At 52.2% G+C, this 18732-nt stretch overlaps 1 long non-coding RNA gene across 2 annotated transcripts; it reads left to right on the forward strand.

The window, feature by feature from the left end:
• Nucleotides 1-12749: 12749 nt before the first annotated feature.
• LOC107130955 (uncharacterized) lies at nucleotides 12750-17946 on the forward strand. Of its 2 annotated transcripts, XR_012418681.1 has the most exons (3): nucleotides 12750-13319; nucleotides 17202-17313; nucleotides 17619-17851. It is a non-coding gene; the product is annotated as an uncharacterized lncRNA (long non-coding RNA). The 2 variants fall into 2 exon arrangements; XR_012418680.1 differs by lacking the exon at nucleotides 17202-17313 and having other exon boundaries at nucleotides 17619-17946.
• The last annotated feature ends 786 nt before the right edge of the window (nucleotides 17947-18732 follow it).

Genomic DNA, 18732 nt, shown 5'->3' on the forward strand with positions numbered 1-18732 from the left:
CCCCGCCACTTGGCTTCTGCTCTATCAGCACTTGATTGAGAAAATCATCCTGGGAAACCAGCCTCTGGGAGCAGGGGCCTTGCCACGCTGTTCTGCGAGCCTGCTGAAGCCCTCCTTGCCATGTGTGCTTGCAGGCGGAGGCCCAGAACCAAGCTAGGAGGCCACTGGCTGTCCCGTAGGACCAGGGAAGTCTGGTGCCACCCTAGCAGAGGGCCCATGGACTTCTTCTAGAGGTCAGTCTGTGCCCAGCCTCTACCACCAGTTCAGAACTTGAAGTGGGTGCGGTAAGCGGTGGCCCCTCCTCAGCAAACATTTCCAGAGGATTCTGGCAGCAGAGTTTCCATGGGAACATGTGCCAGTGCTACGCTGAACCCAGTGGGGCTGGGGTTCCCTTTCAGCTAATATTGCAGGACCTGAGCCTGGTGGCCTCGGCCAGGGTAGGCAGTGCTCTTGCCACCCACTCTCACAAACCTGAACTCAAAGAACTCAAGTTACGGGCAAAACCTGCTTTTCCTTTTTCCTCTTCTTCTTCTTTTTTTTTTTTTTAAAGCACATTCTAATTTAAAGGCCATGCTCCATTCTAAAGATGCCTCTGGGATTTCAGGGATGGATTTTTATGTAGCTCAATAGTTTTCTTGGCAGACAGCTTCTGCAGGAGAGGTGGGCCGTTGGCTCAGTCCAGCCAGGCTGAGTGGCGTCACTCCGTTCCTTGCAGTGCCAGGGGATGTCATTTGCCCACCTGAGGGGCTTCCCCAGTCTCCCTTCCCTGACCTGTGGTCAGAATGATGGCCTCAGCCTTGACTGAGAAGGGTCAAGCCAGACTCCCTGCACTTGGTGTTGGCGTGTGTTTTATGTGTGTCTGGAGGTGACATATGTGGGTGACAGAGGCATATGTTGCAGTGAAACATTAAAACTACATCAAAGTGAAACTCCCTCTGATGCACCTGCCACCTCCCAGCCTCCATACCCATCCCCTCCCCAGTAGTAACCAATCGGGTCATTTGGGAGTGTTTTCTTCATCGCTGCTTTTATGGCATCTAGGTGCCTACCTGTGAACATGTAAAATCTGGAGCGCCGTGTGGGCTTCCGAACAGCGGCGATGGATTCATTCTGTAGGTGTTGTTTGCACTTGCTTTGCTGATGCAGCCCCACGTGGTGGGATCTGCCGGAGACAGCATGCAGGAGCTGCCAGACTCCAATTACAGCAAAGGATCCTGCAGGACAGATGGATCGTAATTTAATCACGCCCCTATCGAAGGCCTTTTCAGTTGTTTATGATTTTTTCAACCTCACATAAGGGGCTGCAGGGAATATCCTTGTACACACACACATCTGCAAAACTTTCTCTATGGGAAATGAGGAGGGATTCCTGGGGCCCAGTGCATAGAAGTTCACTGTTGTAACAGTCACTACCAAATCACCAGGCGCTGAGGTTGGGCTGGTTTCTATTCCTTGGACTCTTTATCTAGAATATTTCATTTAATCCTGAAAATAAGTCTGTGATGGTGGGCAGGGGTGATTTCCCCGTTTTACTGAAGCAGAAGCTACCACTCAGAGAAAAGGCGACTGGCTCCAGGTCACACAGCCCAGGAGGAGCAATGCTGGGCTGCTTTGGTGTGTGTGCAGTCCTGCTGTCCGCGAGGCCGGATGGGGGAGGTGATGGGGGAGGTGGAAAGAGTCATGGAGGGATGTGGTGGCCCCAGGACTAGGGAAGCCCATGGAAGGACAGATTTCCTTCAGAGATGAGCTGGCAGCCTCACATTCCTCATATCCAATTTCTCAGAATGTGTGTGTGTGTGTGTGTGTGTGTGTGTGTGTAAGTTGGGGGGGTCCTCCTGCCTCCTGGTATTCTATCTCCTTGGGGAAATGGAGGTAGGTCCATAGAGCCCCAGGGATTGGGCCTCCCTGGCAGCCCACACCCGCTCTGAGGCCTGGATCCTGGCAGCCTGGATGCTCTGATTCCAAGTCTACCCTGGAAATTCCCAGGCACAGCATGCCTGGAGGTGTGAGCCGCCTCTTAGAAGCTTTATAATCCTGGATAATGCTGCTGTAATTGGCATTGTTTTGCCTTTACAATCCTCTCATTACCTGAAAACTGACTTTGCAAATGGCTATATCTGGAGTGGGTTTTATTTTACCACTTTGAGGACCTTGAGGGGCTGAGGAGTGGGGGCATTTTCTCTGTCTCTCCCTTGCCTGCCCCATCTCCATCCCCCAGTGAGCTCCACAGGCCCAAGTGGGCCAGATCCTGGCCTTGGCTCAGGACATAGCCCTGTACCTTGCTCCCTGCCATGGGCTGATCCAGGGATGTCTCTTCTCAGATGCCCCTTCTGTCCTGCTGCCATCAGGTCCACCCATAAGAGCCTCCCTCCAACCCCTCCTCCTCCCAGCCATTCCCAGTCCAAACAAGGCTCACCTGATCTTTCTATAGCACATATCTGACCACATCATTCCTCTCTCAAAAGCCTGTCATACCTTATGGTAATGGTCAGTTCTTTCCAACAAGGGTGCCACCATCATTCAATGGGGAACAGTCTTCTCAAGAATTGGTGCTGGGAGAGCCAAACCTCTACATGACCCCTACCTCACACCCTATACCAAACTTCACAGTGGTTTCCACTGTCCACAGGATCAGGGCTCAACCCCTTCATCTCACATTCAGGGTTCTTACCACTCCTTCACTCTTTTTTTTTTTTTTTTTTTTTTGAGATGGAGTCTGTCTGTGAGGCCCAGGCTGGAGTGCAGTGGTGTGATCTAGGCACACTGCAATGTCCACCTCCTGGGTTCAAGCAGTTCTTCTGCCCCAGCCTCCCGGGTAGCTGGGACTACAGGCACATGCCACTACACCCAGCTAATTTTTTTTCTATTTTTAGTAGAGACGGAGTTTCACCATATTGGCCAGGCTGGTCTCAAACTCCTGACTTCAAGAGATCCACCTACCTTGGCCTCCCAAAATGCTGGTATTACAGGTGTGAGCTACCACTCTCAGCCTTTTTTTTTTTTTTTTTTTTTTTGAGACAGGGTTTCTCTCCTATGACCCAGGCTGGAGTGCAGTGGCACAATCTTGGCTCACTGCAACCTCTGCCTCTCACTGCAACCTCTGCCTCCCAGGTTCAAGCAATTCTCCTGCCTCAGCTTCCCAAGTAGCTGGGATCACAGGTGTGTGCCACTATGCCTGGCTAATTTTTTGTGTTTTTAGTATAGACGGTTTCACCACGTTGGCCAGGATGGTCTCAAACTCCTGACCTCAAGTGATCCACCTGCCTCAGCCTCCCAAATTGCTGGGATTACAGGTGTGAACCACCATGCCTGGCCATCCCTTCATTCTTTTAACAACATTTGTTGCTCCAACTATGTGTCAAGCCCAGTGCTGTGGCTGGAATAAGAAATGGACAGTCCTATCTTCATGGAGTCTACCAGCTCATTTCTGACTGACTCCTGCTGGCCCAAAGTCACCCCAGCTCCATTCATGCTTCCGTCCATGTCTGCTGTTCCCCAAGATGCTGAGCTCCCCACCTCTGAGCCTGGGCTCCTACCATTCTCCCTGCCCTGAGGCCCTGAACCCTTTTATTTGCCTGAGGAATTCCTGCTCAAATGCTACCTCCAGCCAGGCACAGTGGCTCACGCCTACAATCCCACCACTTTGGGAGGCCAAGGCAGGTGGATCACCTGAGGTCAGGAGTTCGAGACCAGCCTAGCCAACATGGCAAAACCCCATCTCTACTAAAAATACAAAAATTAGCCGGGTGTGGTGGCACACGCCACAGATATCAGCCACATGGTAAGACTCAGTCTCAAAAAATAAAAGTAAAAATGCTACCTCCACCCTGAAGTCTTCCTTAAAGCCCCCTCCCACACCAAGCAGTTTACTCGATCCTCTTATTTCTTTGACCTCTTCGAACTAAATCAATTCACACACATCCATCTCCCCCCAGAATTCCCGAGTTTCCCAAGCATGGCAAATACCTAATTTGTCTCTCTTTGTCTGTGCCTGACTCACAGTAGGGGCTTAGGAGCTGTTTGTTCAAAACATAAAGGAGTCTTTTCCTTTACTGGTGATTCAACACCTGTTCTTAGTGAAAAGGGAGAATTTTTTTTTTCGATTTCCAGGAAGTGATCTTTAATTAGTATGTGACCCATTTTACATATGTGAAAATTGAGACAGACTGTTGCTGCACCCACACCACCAGGAGAAGCAAGGCAATGAAAAATGCAGGCTCTGGAAGGCCAGCAGCCTCTGCCTAATGGGTAGAGCTGGGGAGGCTCTGTGCTGAGCTGTTGGAGGCGAGGCCAGGCACAGGGGAAAGGCCGGCATCCCCTCCCCCACCTCCCTTGGATTCCTGGCTGCCAAGGCTGTCAAGAGGCTCTGAGGACACGTGCCTGCGTCAGGGGCCATGAGCCCTGTTAGGGTGGTTCTGCTAATTGATCCCAGAAGCCCTTGTGACTGCCAGGGGATGGCTCAGCGGACTCAGCAATGTCCTGACCGCTACCTCTAGCCTCACCAGATGGCCTCCCTCCTGCCGCAGCTGCCTCTAGGCTAGGCCACATGTCCCTCACCATTTGGGGCCTGGGACTCCCCCAAGTACCCAGCAGAACTGAGCCCGGCCAGGGGTGGGTGACAGAGGTGTGTGCGGAGCACTGGAGAAGCTCCATTTTTTCTCTTTCTCTAACTGATTGGATGGTTTTCAAAAAAATTTTTTTAATTTGTTTTTTTGGTGGTTGTTTTTTGTTTTTGTTTTTGTTTTTGTTTTTTTGAGACAGGGTCTCACTCTGTCATCCGGGCTGGAGTGCGGTGGTGCGATCACAGCTCACTGCAGCCTCAACCTCCTGGGCTCAAGTCGTCCTCTGCCTCAGTCTCCTGAGTAGCTGGGATACAGGTGCACACCATCACACCTGGCTAATTTTTTGTATTTTTCATAAAGACTGGGTTTTGCCACGTTGCCCAGGCTGGTTGCAAACACCTGAGCTCAAGCGATCCTGCCACCTTGGCCTCCCAAGTTCTGGGATTACCGGCATGAGCCATTGCTGCTTAGCCAGCACTCAACCTCAAATGCCCCCGCAGCTTCCTCCAGCAGCCCCACAATCTCCTGCCCCTTATGGGTGGGGAACCATGGCATGTCATGTGACGGCCGTGGAGCCAAGAGAGCTGCTGTCCTTCCTGACCCATTGGGACAAGTCTGTGCAGCTGAGTCTCAGGGATAAGGGTAGGACCCACAGCCAAGTGACCAGTTCCAGAAATACGGATGGTCATTGTGGTGCTCAAGACACCCCTGCCTTCTTCCTGGGTTCAAGCCTGGAGTTCAAGATTGCAGATTGCTTTAGAACTGCTAATGAGGGCCAGGCGCAGTGGCCCACGCCTGGCCAACACAGTGAAACCCTATCTCTACTAAAAATACAAAGATTAGCCAGACGGCCAGGCACAATGGCTCTTGCCCGTAATCCTAGCACTTTGGGAGGCTGAGGTGGGTGGATCACCAGAGGTCAGGAGTTTGAGACCAGCCTGGCCAACATGATGAAACCCTATCTCTACGACAAATATAAAACTTAGCTGGGCGTGGTGGTAGGCGCCTGTAATCCCAGCTACTCAGGAGGCTGAGGCAGGAGAATTGCTTGAATCCAGGAGACTGAGGTTGCAGTGAGCCGACATGGTGCCACTGCTCTCCAGTCTGGGCGACAGAGTGAGACTCCGTCTAGAAAAAAAAAAAAAAACTGCTGGCCGGGCACGGTGGCTCGCGCCTGTAATCCCAATACTTTGGGAGGCCAAGGTGGGCGGATCATGAGCTCAGGAGATAGAGACCATCCTGGCTAACACAGTGAAACCCCGTCTCTACTAAAAATACAAAAAATTAGCTGGGCAGGGCCCAGCGTGGTGGCTTGTGCCTGTAATCCCAGCACTTTGGGAGGCTGAGGCGGGTGGATCACATGGTCAGGACATCAAGACCATGCTGAAACCCCATCTCTACTAAAAATACAAAAAATTAGCCGGGCGCGGGTGGTGGGTGCCTGTCGTCCCAGCTACTCGGGAGGCTGAGGCAGGAGAATGGTGTGAACCTGGGAGGCGGAGCTTGCAGTGAGCAGAGATAGCACCACTGCACTCCAGCCTGGGCGACAGAGTGAGACTCCGTCTCAAAGAAACAAACAAACAAACAAACAAAAACCCCAAAAAACTGCTAATGGGTATGGGGATTTTTCATGAGGTAATGGAAATGTTCTGGAATGCGACAGCAGTGATGGTTAGACAACCTCGAGAATATGCTAAAATTCATTGAATTGTACACTTTAAAAGGGTAAATTTTATAATATGTGAATTACATTTCAATAACACAAACCAAAAATAAACCAAAAAAATTGCCCTACTTAAACACCTTCTGTTGTCCCCTGTTCATTACCCTTAGGACAGAGCACACACACACTTCCCTGGGACATGCTTCAGCTTCTTCCTCCACCTGCCCTGCCCGTCCCCTTTCCTGCCATTCCTCCCTTCCTCCTACAGAAGGGCCCTGCTGGGGCCTCTTTCAAGGTCCAGGCTCTGGCACATGAAACTCCCTCTACCTGTGTGACAGTTAAATGGCTATTGAGTTTTTATCTGTGGTGGTAAGTAAGCATTGATCCCATTTTGCAGATGAGGAAACTGAGCCTCAGAGAGCTATAACAACTCGCCCAAGGTCACGTAGCTGGCAGATGGTGCAGTTGAGATTCAGACCCCAGCAGTGGCTTCAGAATCCATGATCTGAACCACTTTGGTTGGTGGCCTTCTGTGGTAGGCTGAAGAATCCCACGATCGCCAAGATGTCCACATCCTAATCCCTGGAACCTGTGAATGTTACCTTATATTGCAAAGGTGCTGCAGATGTGATTAAGGATCTGGAGATGAGGAGATTATCCTGGATCATTACAATCACAAATGCCCTTATAAGAGGGATGCAGAGGGAGATTACAGACCAAAGGCAGAAGGCGGTGTGATGATGGAAGCAGAGAAAGAGGTCTGAAGATGCTACGCCGCTGGTTTTGAAGGTGGAAGAAGATGCCACAGCTGGGGAATGGAGCCCCAGAGGCAGGAGAGGGCAGGGAAACAGATACTCTGCTCAAAGCCTCTGGAGGGAACGTGGCCCTGTGAACAGCCTGGTTTCTGCATGTTGAAACTGATCCTGAATTTCTGGTCTTGAGAACTGTAAGAAAATAAATTGTGTGTTGTGGGTTTTTAAAATATAATTTTTTTCGGCCGGGCGCGGTGGCTCAAGCCTGTAATCCCAGCACTTTGGGAGGCCGAGGCGGGCGGATCACAAGGTCAGGAGATCAAGACCATCCTGGCTAACCTGGTGAAACCCCGTCTCTACTAAAAAATACAAAAAATTTGCCGGGCATGATGGTGGGCGCCTGTAGTCCCAGCTACTCGGGAGGCTGAGGCAGGAGAATGGCGTAAACCCGGGAGGCGGAGCTTGCAGTGAGCTGAGATCTGGCCACTGCACTCCAGCCTGGGCGACAGAGCGAGACTCCGTCTCAAAAAAAAAAAATATATATATATATATATTTTTTTTTTTTTTTCTTTTTTCTTTTTTCTTTTTTCTCCCAGCTTCTCAGTAGGGATAATGTGTGTTGTTTTAAGTCACCAGGTTTGTGGTGATTAGTTACAGCAGCCATAGAAAATGAAGACACAGGCCAGGTGCGGTGGCTCACGCCTGTAATCCCAGCACTTTGGAAGGCTGAGGGCAGGTGGATCACCTGAGATCAGGAGTTTGAGGCGAGCCTGGCCAACATGACGAAACCTTTCTCTACTAAAAATACAAAAATTAGCCAGGTGTGGTGGTGCATGCCTGTAGTTCCAGCTACTCAGGAGGCTGAGGCAGGAGAATCGCTTGAACCTGGGAGATGGCGGTTGCAATGAGCCAAGATCACGCCACTGCACTCCAGCCTGGGTGACAGAGCAAGACTCTATCTCAAGGAAAGAAAGAGAAAGAAAGAGAAAGAAAGAAAAAAAGAAAGAAAGAAAGAAAGAAAAAAAGAAAGAAAGAAAGAAAGAAAGAAAGAAAGAAGAAAGAAAGAAAGAAAGAAAGAAAGAAAGAAAGAAAGAAAGGAGGGAGGGAGGGAGGGAGGGAGGGAGGGAGGGAGGGAGGGAAGGAAGGAAGGAAGGAAGGAAGGAAGGAAGGAAGGAAGGAAGGAAGGAAGGAAGGAAGGAAGGAACTGAAGACACTTTCCCTCCTAGAAGAGCCTATTCTGCTTCCCAGGCTGGACCCCTCTCTGAGAGGCTCTCCTGCCCCCCGGTCAGTGGCCCACCCTGTTTTGTGCTCCTTGGGGATGCTTCCTATGGCCTCTGACCCGGGAGCTTGCCTCGGTCATGACCTCCGTGCTCACCCTGACCTTGGGCTTCTTCTCCAACTCTCAGCACTGACCTCACCAGGCTGCAGTCGTTTTCCAGTTGCCCAGGGGCAGGCACCAGCTCTGGGGCAGTGTGGAGGAGGAAAGTGAGGCTTGAAGGGGGTAACTGAATGCTCAAGGTCACTCAGCTGGCAAGTGGCAGAGCCGCTGAATGTGTGGCCAAGAGATGACCAGGGCACCCAAGCCGAAGGGCTTGTGAGGAAAGAGGCCACACTGGCTGCCCACTGCCCCTAGGTTCCAATCCAGGCACCCATCTGGGCCCGCATAGAATTGGACCATTCTTGGTGGGCTCAGCTTTAGGAAAACCTGATAGCAAATTCCAAACCAATAAGAGCAAATAAATGAGGGGTGATTACCGACAATAAGAGAGGATACACTGCAGGGTGCCTCCAAATCGCATCTCCTCCAGTACGTTTTAAGTGCTTTATAGGTCATTAACTACTTGACAGAGAGAGCCTGACACTTAAAGCAAAGAATTTGGTAGCTCTGCCAGGGAAAATCAATCAGAAATGAAGCTAGAGCATCAGTGGTGTTAAGATGTACCGGGTGGGCCAACGAGATTCAATTTACACAGAATTTTAAGACCCTCTCCATTGTGTAAAGTAAGGCACACTGGTATTTGAAGCCATTTATAAATCCCAAACTAGAATTTAGAAACACTTAACCTCTCCCCTGCCATTTTTGTATGTGTGTGGATGTTAATGAAATATTTCAAAGACATAGAAAAGTACAAAGATAAGCTTAAGCATCTAAGTCTCCCATCTGACTCTGTCAAATGAAATATTGCAGCTATGACTGAAGCACCCCCTTGTTTGTTTTGTTTTGTTTTGTTTTGTTTTGTCTTTTTTTGAGATGGAGTCTTCCTCTGTCACCCAGGCTGGAGTGCAATGGTGCTATCTTGCCTCACTGCAACCGCCACCTCCCAGGTTCAAGCGATTCTCTTGCCTCAGCCTCTCACGTAGCTAGGACTATGGATGCATGCCACCATATCCGGATAATTTTTGTATTTTTAGTAGAGACAGGGTTTCACCATGTTGGCCAGGCTGGTCTTGAACTCCTGAGCTCAGGTGATCCACCCGCCTCGGCCTCCCAGAGTGCTGGGATTACAGGGGTGAGCCACTGCGCCCAGCCAACAGTTGCACCTTTAGAAAGAGGGTGCTTTGGATGGATGCAGTGGCTCCTGCCTGTGGTCCCAGCACTTTGGGAGGCTAAGGCAGGAGGATCACCTGGGGTCAGGAGCGCAAGACCAGCCTGGCCAACATGGTGAAATCCTGTCTCTACTAAAAATACAAAAAGTAGCTGGGTGTGGTGGTGCACGCCTGTAGTCCCAGCTACTAGGGAGGCTGAGGCAGGAGAATTGCTTGAACCCAGGAGGCAGAGGTTGCAGTGAGCAGAGAGGTTGCAGTGAGCGGAGATCATGCCACTGCACTCCAGCCCGGCAACAGAGCGAGACTCCGTCAAAAAAAAAAAAAAATTGGTGGCCTGTGGTGGCATGCACCTGTAGTCCCAGCTACTTGGGAGGCTGAGGCAGGAGAATCACTTGAACCTCGGAGGTGGAGGTTGCAGTGGGCCAAGATTGTGCCACCACTGCACTCCAGCCTGAGAGACAGAGCAAGACACCATTTAAAAAATTAAAAAATAAGTGAACCTGTTTTTCCTTCCTGGCTTTTCAAATCCTTTCTGTCTTCTGGCTCTGCCTTGTCAGGGAGACCTAAGCTGACCACCCACCCCTGTCCAAGACATCACTCCTTCCTCTGAAATCAGACGGCAATTACTGCCTCTTTAATTAACTTGGCAATTAATCACCAGCTGCTTATGAAACAGCTTTTATTGTCCTTGTCCATCTTGGGATGTGGGTGGGAGTGAGGACCAGGGAGGAAGAGGGAGGAGGGGCGGGCAGGCAGGGCCCTCCTCTGGCACCAGGCTGGGCAGGGCTGGCTGAGAAGGCCTGATGTCCAGAGGGTCAGCTGCCTCCCATCTCTGTTTCCGCAGCTGCCAGGCACCAGGATCTGTGGAATCCCAAGAGAACAGTGGGCAGGGACAGGGGCATCCACCTTGGGCGGCCCTGGGGCCTCTGCTCTTGCTGTTCCCTTCTAATCAAAATGTTCTTTCCTCATTGAGCCTTGTTGAATTGTGTCCCCCAGAAAGATATGTTGAAGTCCTGACTGCCGATACCTGTGAATGCAACCTGATTGGGAAATAGGGTCTTTACAGATGTAATCATCTTAAGATGAGGTCATACTGGATTAGGATGGGGCCTAAATCTAATGACTGATGTCCCTGTAAGAAGGCCATGTAAAGACAGATGCAGGGAGAACTCATTCACCACACCATCAAGCCAGCTCCTCCTCTTCATGCCTCAATCTGGCTGCCTATGGGAGACAGGCTCTCAGACAGCATTTTTCTAGTTGATTAACCCTTCCCTGCCCAACTCCAGGAGAAGCTTCTACACCTTCCTTTGTCAGAGGAAGCCCTCTCCCCCATCCCATTTCATACATCATCTCTCAATCAAAAGAACCTTATTGGGGGGCCATCTCAAGGACCCCCTTCCCATCAGAGAACAGCAGCCGGCAAGTCAGTCTGCTTCAAGATCCTTCCACGGGAAAATCCACCCCAAATGCCCCAAACTATCAAGAGTGGGCAATGCAGCCTGGGTTGAGCAGAGTGCTTCCAACTTCCCCTGTGATAGGGGTGCAGTGGGGGACAGGGGGTGGGTTCCCAGGAAGGGAAAGAGCCCGGCAGGTTACCAGGAATTTAACATGGAAGCAGAGGCTGTGTCATTCATACTGCCAAGCACAGTGCTGGGTATAGCATGCTCAAGCATGTTCATTGAAATGACACTTTTTTTTTTTTTTGAGACAGAGTTTCGCTCTTGTGGCCCAGGCTGGAGTGCCAGTGGCATGATCTCAGGTCACTACAACCTCTGCCTCCTGGGTTCAAATGATTCTCCTGCCCCAGCCTCTCGAGTAGCTGAGATTACAGGCGCCCACCAGCATGCTCAGTCAATTTTTGTATTTTTTAGTAGAGATGGGGTTTCACCATGTTGGCCAGGCTGGTCTCGAACTCCTGACCTCAGGTTATCCACCCACTTCGGCTTCCCAAAGTGCTGGGATTACAGGCGTGAGCCACCGTGCCCTGCCGAAATAACTTTTTTTTTTTTTTTTTTTTTTTTTTTTTTTTTTGAGATGGAGTCTCCCTCTCTCGCCCAGGCTGGAGTTCAGTGGCGCCATCTCGGCTCACTGCAAGCTCCGCCTCCCAGGTTCACGCCATTCTCCTGCCTCAGCCTCCCGAGTAGCTGGGACTACAGGCGCCCACCAACATGCCCGGCTAATTTTTGTATTTTTAGTAGAGATTTTTTTTTTTTTTTCCTGTCACCCAGGCTGGAGTGCAAGTGGTACAATCATAACACTGCAGCCTCCAACTCCTGAGCTCAAGTGATCCTCCCACCTCAGCCTGTCAAGTAGCTGGGACTACAGGTGCACACCCCACCATGCCCAGAAAACTTTTCAATTTTTTTTTGTAGAGACGGGGTTTCGCCATGTTGCCCAGGCTGGTCTCGAACCCCTGGGCGCAAGCGTTCCTCCCACCCTGGCCTCCCCAAGTGCTGGGATTATAGGCGTGAGCCACAGGGCCTGGCAGTAATAATCCATCTTCTAACCTATCTTGTGCTCTAACACAACACTCTTGATAAACGGGAAACTGAGCTCTGACACTGCACAGGGCATCGCTGTGTAGAGGATCTGAGATCCAGCGATGTAAGCATGTCCCAGCATCAGTTCAGCCATTCATTCCCAGGTGACCGAATTTCTCTGCGCCTCGGTTTCCTCATCCTTGGGAGAGAATAGTAATATCATCTCGTAGGGATGGGAGAGAATAGTAATATCATCTCGTAGGGATGTTGCCAACATTAAAGATAGCTCTAAACACCTGTATGCATGTTTTCCACTAATTCATTCAACTAACGCGTTTTGAGCCCGTACTGTGTGCCAGGCCCTGGGGAGACAGTGGTGAGCAGCACGAACCCCATGTCCCTATCTCCAGGTACTGTTTGGTAGAGAAGGACAGGGAAATGCAGGTAGCGTTATGATAGGGAGCACGGAAGCAGAGAGGAAAAGGCCGCAGAGTTCAGAAAGGTCCGAAAGAGCAGCGGTCGCCGCCAGAGCGAAAAGGCAAAGAATGAAATCCACAAACCCCCATCCCCACGGCCTTAGCCTCTTCTTTGTCTCAGCCAATCAGACGTCAGTATTGCTGGCCGACCGACCAATCAAGAGCTGGAACAGGAGCCCTAGTCTCAGGCCCGATTTCCCGGGGGAGGGCGGCCGGAACCAGCGCGCCCCGCCCCTGCCCCGACCACGCCCCGCCCTCCCCGCCCCAGACCACGCCCCGCCGCGGCCAGCGTCGCCCGCCTAGAGCCCCGTGGCCAGCGGCCGGCCGCGGGGCCGTTTTGTCCTGAGGGCCAGAGAAAGGGAGAAGGGGGTGGGGGGACAGCCACGTGGCCGCAGGAGGATTTACAACGTTTTCTTTCGCCATCGACGATATCGCAAAATGTGTGAGAGTGGCGGCGGCGCAGCCCGGACCGGAGCGTGAGGGCGCGGGCCAGGTAAGCAGCCCCGGCAGTTTCGCCGCGGACGGGACCCGGGGGCGACCGCGGGCACCGGCCACGCGCAGCGGCTCCGCGGGATCTCGGCCGGGTCCGCGCTCTGAAGGGTCTCGAGAGCCATGGGTGGTGCAGGTGGGGCCCTCGAGCCGAAGCATCTCCGGTGACCCGGGGTTGCCGAGGAGGTGTAGACCAGCACAAGTGGTCCGGCCGGGGCGCCTCCGAATCCGGGGGTGGTCAAGACGGATCCCTAAGGCTGAGGTCGGCAGTCCCGGGGACTCGCAGCTGCTGAGCCTGTGGAGACGCGGACCCGTGACCGAGGCACCCTCCAGCAACCCAGGGGCAGGTGAGACCGTGTAGACGTGCGCTTGCGGTTGAACCGCGAGCAGGTGTAGACGCGGGCGGGTTCTGGACGCGGAAAGTTTGCCAGAGCGCGCTGAGCGGGCTGGCTGGGAGGACGGGTCTGGGCGTAGGCGGAGCCGCGCCTCCGAGGGGCGAGGCTCACATCTGGGGCGGGGACGGGACCCACCTGTGGGGTCTCAGCCGCCCCCCAGGGCAGAAGCTCCTTGGGCGAACTCCAAACTCCAGCCTCAGCGGCTGGAATTCGGGTGCCCCCTTCCTCGGGAGCTGCAGAAGCTGCAGCTGAGGCGGGAGAGGGATTCGGGGCGACAGCGAGACCAGAGGGGGCTTATTCTGAGTCTTTTAGACGGGATTACCAAGCGCTCACTCCCCGGGGAAGCCTGAGGAGTCTCCACCTCACTTGTGAGGAAGCTGAGGGGCGGAGAGGCCAATTTGGCACCCGTCCCACGCTGGTAATAAGACCGGGGGACTCAAACCCCATTTGTCCTGGCTCCTCTTCTCCTTCCACCTCCGCCTCAGTGAGGAGAAAGGGTGCTAGCCATGGGGGTAGTGCAGGTGAGACCTGGGGCTGGGATTCAGGGAAGCCCTGGATTGAGACCCTTGGATCTGCTGGGGGCGAATCCCACTGCCTCTCTGTGGCTCCAGGTGACCCCGCAGCACTGGGTGAGAGAATGAACGCAGGAGGGAAGCTGGTGGCAGAGAGTACTGGGCAGAGGGTGCTAGTGCCCACCTGCTTTATGCCCAGGGGTGCTGTGCCTAGAGCGCTTCGGGTGGGGCAGAGTATTTATGCCACACTCTCTCCTCTTGGGGAAGGAAGACAGCCTACCACAGAATCTGCCACAGGACAAGGGCAGAAGGTTTTCCCTTGGCTGGAGGAGATACCCGCATTTCTAGGGAGGTTCTTGGGGAGGCTCAGCTTCATCTCCCATCACCTTCTGTCCCTTTGCCCCCGTTCCTACTCCCACATCCTCCTGTCCTGGGATTTCTCCCACTACAGGGCCTTTTGCACATGTCGTTTATTCTTTTGATCAACAAATAGTCACAAATAGGCAGTGTAGACCACCACAGGTGGTCTGGCACACCTACTAAGTGCCGGCCACGCGCAATTCAGCAGTGACTAAGACAGGCCTGGCCTCTGCCCTCATAGGGCTTCCAGACAAAGGCAGGGACATAGATGAACAACAGAAAGTCAAGAAGGGGACCAGGGTATGGGGAGGGGAGGTGACCTTAGGAGGATATCAGAGAGGGACTCTGCAAGGATGACAGTGAGGGCCGGGCGCGGTGGCTCACGCCTGTAATCCCAGCACTTTGGGAGGCCGAGACGGGCGGATCACGAGGTCAGGAGATCGAGACCATCCTGGCTAACACGGTGAAACCCCGTCTCTACTAAAAAATACAAAAAACTAGCCGGGCGAGGTGGCGGGCGCCTATAGTCCCAGCTACTCGGGAGGCTGAGGCAGGAGAATGGCGTGAACCCGGGAGGCGGAGCTTGCAGTGAGCTGAGATCCCGCCACCGCATTCCAGCCTGGGTGACAGAGCGAGACTCCGTCTCAAAAAAAAAAAAAAAAAAAAAAAAAGGATGACAGTGAGTCAGAACAATTAATACTCCTCATCCTTTGGGCCCCAGCACCAATGTCACCTCCTCCTGGAAGCCTTCCCTGACCTCCCTGACTTGATGATTCCACTATGATGGACTCTCATAGCATGGGACCACCCCCTCCATGGACACTTTTATGCCATTGATTGGTCAATGTTTAGCTCCCTCTATTGATTGTAAGTGCCATGAAGGCAGGACCCAAATCTCTTCTGGGTGGATGGTAGGCAGAGCGAATAAAAGATGGGTAGGATTTCCCCAGAAAAACAGGAGCGGCTCAGCCAGGTCAGGCATCCAGATGGCAGAAACTTCTCTTTCCTCTTCCCTGGCCCGAGTCCTGGGCTCCACACCCCATTTGCCGTTCACAGAAACAAAGTAAAAGAAACCAGCAGGCCTTGTGAAGGGAGAGGCCTGGCACAGCCTGGCCACTGCAGTGCCAAGGCTGGCCGGCTGCAAGAAGAGTGGACCTGCCAGGGGAGGCCCAGGGCAGGCGCTAGTCCTGTTGCCTGAGCTCAGACTGGCCTGTCTCCTCTTTCTTCTGTCCCATCTCTTGGAGACTTGTCTCCTTCAAGTGCTGCTCTGGGAGAAGGTGGTGGCCGACGGGGCCCCCAGAGTAGCTGGGATATAGGACCACAGCGACTGCCCGGCCTCCCCCATCCTGGTGGGCAGGGCCCTGGGCAGCACCACTCTGACCCAGAGTCAGGTCTCCGAGCCAGCAATTGCTGCTCAGTTGACCCACAGCTCATTGAAACTCACTTGGAAATTAGGAACCTGGCTCAGGGGGACTGATTCTTTTTTTTTTTTTTTTTTCTTTTGCATGGTTTCTATACACAGTGAATCCTCCCTCCCCTGGCTCCATCGGACCCGTGTGCCTGGCACCTTTCCTGGGGCAGATGAAGCCCTTGCAGATGCCTAACAAAGCTTTTCTTCAGTCTCGCACATCCCCCACTGCCCCACTTCAGGAGCTTCGAGTGGCCGCCACGCACAGCTAGAGAGACAGTCAACTTGCTTTATTCAGGCTCTGGCGAGGACAGAATAAGAGCAGCCTCCCCACCCACCCACCTGGCCAGCAAGCCTGCTGCCTGGAATGGCTGTAAAAAATTAATTTACAATGATTGACTCCCTTTTGTTCTGTGGGGATCTGCATTTTAAATATGTATTTAGATCAGATTCACAATTCACAGTTAAACCTCAACTGCCTCCCCCAACCCAGCAGAAAGAGTACAGGATTCAGAATCAGGTGAACAGAAGGTCAGGCCGAGTTCTGCTAATGATGAGCTGTGTGGCCTTGGGCAAATTACTTAAGCTCTCTGCACCTCCACTGGCTTCTTTGGAAACTGAGGTTAAGGATAATCCCTCCCTCACAGAGTGCTTCGAGGATTAAATTAGATAAGTTCAGGAAGACCTGTGCAGTGCCAGACCTGTGTTTTCTTTTCCCTGTACTGGCTGTCCTGCTAATTAGCCTGGTGACCCTGGGCAGGCCACTCAGCCACCCCTGGCCTCAATGTCCTCATCTGTAAAGGCTGGGGGTGGGGATTGTGGTAGGAGATGAAGGCACAAATACCGCCCCCCAGCCCCTTCCACACCCCCACCTCCTCCTGCCCTCTCCCCACCAGAGACGATACTGTCCCCCCCCCCCAACCACTTCTTGTTATCTGAGCTCTGGGTTTTAATTGGCGATGGCCCCTCCCCAGCTGCCTCTCCTCACAGCTCCCTGTGAAGTCTCAGGCTTGCAGCCCTGAGGGGCCTGCAGTTCCTGGCTCATTTTCAGGGGCAATTAGCTGTGATGTCACAAGCCTAGGTGGTGGCCTCCGTGGGGCAGATGCTTAGCCAGGCCACCAGGAGGCCAGGACCCTGCTCCATCTGTGACCTGCGGGGCTCCCCCAGGCTCCAGGGGTCCCCATTACCAGTAGCAGGGAGGCAGGGCTCCCAGGCAAAGCCATTTCCATTTCTGCACTTGATGGCTCCTTGAAGCCCAGTCTGCGTGTAAATGAGTTCTACCCTGTGCTTTTGTTGGCAACTGTCGGCTCCCTGGAAGCAAGGGGCTTTGTCAGGAAGAACAAAGCTGTGTGGTGTTTTTCTGATTTGGGGGGAAGCATTCTCTTGGGGGAGAGCTCAGCGATTCTCAGTGTCGGTCTCCAGCCCTGGTTCTCAGACTTGGTGGTTTTGTTTTGGGTTTTTAAGTCCTATGGCTTAAGAGTCACATATGTTTGTGTGTGTGTTGGCTGAGGGTGTTTTGTTTTTTTTTTTTTTCCTCCTTTTTGGCTTACATAGCGTTCCAGAGACTGAACTTCTCAAATCACTGCTTCAACAGCTTTTAAAATCTGGACCTAGTTACTCCTGTCATCCATGTGTAAAGATTTAGAAAAAAATCCCAAACCCAAGGGTGGGCAGCCGCGAGGATATACAGCTCCTGGCACTGTGCGCTCACCGGAGACCTGAGGTCAAAGCCCAAAACGCTGAGCACCTCCTGGGAGGCGGGAGCACGGTCTGCTCAGTGCCAGACATCTGGATATTGAGAAAACATCTGGGTAGCTGGGGTTTTCAGGTTTCTGCCTGACATTTAATATCACAAACATTGTGCCTGCTCCTGTCCCCCGCCAGCCACGCGGCTTCTCCTCCCAAACACACCCAGCCTCTTCCCCTGCCTTCTTGATGGGTAAGAAACATCCATTCTTTCCAATTCCCCAGCGTTTTCCCCCTACCGGAAATCTGATGGGCTTATGACATCATGGCTGGCTGCTGAGCGATGAAGTGGATGCCACAAAGAAATCCGACATATCAGATAGATTCTGAAATCGGTTTCCCTCCAGCTGTAGTAACAGGCGTGAAGTCAGGAGAATTTGAGCTTTGTTTAAAAAAAAAAAAAAAAAAAACCATAACAAAGTCTTGCCCTGTATTAAATGCAATTTTCTTAAAAACAAGCAAACCTTTTGGACATCATTTTATTTTAATAGAAATGCTGAGTTTTATGAAACTAAAGTGGCTAATAAATCAGACCTGAAGCTTTGTGTGAGCATTCCGTTTCTGTTGAGTGTTTGTGTCCTTATTCACTAATAAAAGAGGAGCTAGGAATGGTTTATCTCTCTTCATTATTCAAATGAGATAGCTTTTTTATTTTTTTAGGCCAATAAAATTCACAGGGTAAATTGCTGGTTTATGTTTTTCCAGGAATCCATTTTTATGAAGCGACCCTGGACCTCACCGGTCTGCAGACACTATATTCCCCTTGGCTGGTTTTCCTGGCTGTGAAGCCCTTAAGAGAATGCAGTAAAGGTTTTCAGTCTCCTAGCTGGGCTCAGGGGATGACCGGCTGTCAGCAGGGCGGGACCAGGACTGGTGGGCGAGGCACTTCTTGGGATGAGAAACCTCTTTGAAAGGAGAGAGTCAAGAGAGGAACAGAAGTAAAGGGACCTGGGGGCCGGGCGCGGTGGCTCATGCCTATAATCCCAGCAATTTGGGAGGCCAAGGAGGGCAGATCACTTGAGGTCAGGAGTCCAAGACCAGCCTGGCCAACACGGCAAAACCCCATCTCTACTAAAAATACAAAAAATTAGCCAGGAGTGGTGGTGCACGCCTGTAACCTCAGCTACTTGGAAGGCTGGGATAGGAGAATTGCTTGAACACGGGAGGCGGAGGTTCCAGTGAGCTGAGATCATGTCACTGCACTCCAGCCTGGGTGACAGAGGGAGACTCCATCTCAGAAAAAAAAAAAGAAGAAGAAGAAGAAGTAAAGGGACCTGGGACATGAAGCTTAGGGGCCTGGGAGGGGGAATACATTTTCTACCTCCTCAAAAGACAGCGA

Source organism: Macaca fascicularis, chromosome 10, assembly GCF_037993035.2.
Source record: "Macaca fascicularis isolate 582-1 chromosome 10, T2T-MFA8v1.1".
NCBI lineage: Eukaryota > Metazoa > Chordata > Mammalia > Primates > Cercopithecidae > Macaca > Macaca fascicularis.